The sequence below is a fragment of the Buceros rhinoceros genome, unplaced genomic scaffold (assembly GCF_000710305.1).
Source record: "Buceros rhinoceros silvestris isolate BGI_N320 unplaced genomic scaffold, ASM71030v1 scaffold27815, whole genome shotgun sequence".
NCBI classification, from domain to species: domain Eukaryota; kingdom Metazoa; phylum Chordata; class Aves; order Bucerotiformes; family Bucerotidae; genus Buceros; species Buceros rhinoceros.
This window is the reverse complement of record NW_010415039.1, coordinates 18,454-18,827: the sequence shown is the minus strand read 5'-3', so window position 1 is coordinate 18,827 and position 374 is coordinate 18,454. Positions and strand designations below refer to the sequence as shown.

Sequence of the window (374 nt, the reverse complement as noted above, 5' to 3'; positions counted from 1 at the left end):
TCCGGTAGCGGCCTCCTGCACTCAGGAGCGGTTTGGCCGGCAGCTCCCGTTTCCCTCGGTGCACAGGTGGGACCTGCCGGGCCGAGTGCTGCCAAACCCCATCTGCAGCTGGAAGGCATTAGCAGCGTTTGCTGTGGGTGCTCAGCGTGCTGCAGCCCGCACCCGCCTTCAGAGGCCGGGGCAGCTCCAGCCGCGCTCCAGAAACAGCAAATCCTTCCGACGGTGGTGCCTCTGTGCTTCCCACTCCCTGTGGAACTCCGGGCTGGTTACACCTCCCCTTTCATGTCCGGGGGTGCCGTTGAAGTGAACTAGTCGGTATTTGCGAGGCACTTGGATATCAGAGTGACGAGCCCAGGAGGAAGTTGCTGGTGGTG

The 374-nt window shown here is 63.1% G+C and overlaps 1 protein-coding gene across 1 annotated transcript in view; it reads left to right on the top strand.

The window, feature by feature from the left end:
* LOC104494472 (probable E3 ubiquitin-protein ligase MID2) overlaps positions 1-374 on the top strand; it is a gene marked incomplete at both ends in the record, with an annotated part of 15,200 nt that overhangs the window by 676 nt on the left and 14,150 nt on the right. The window lies entirely within an intron of this gene.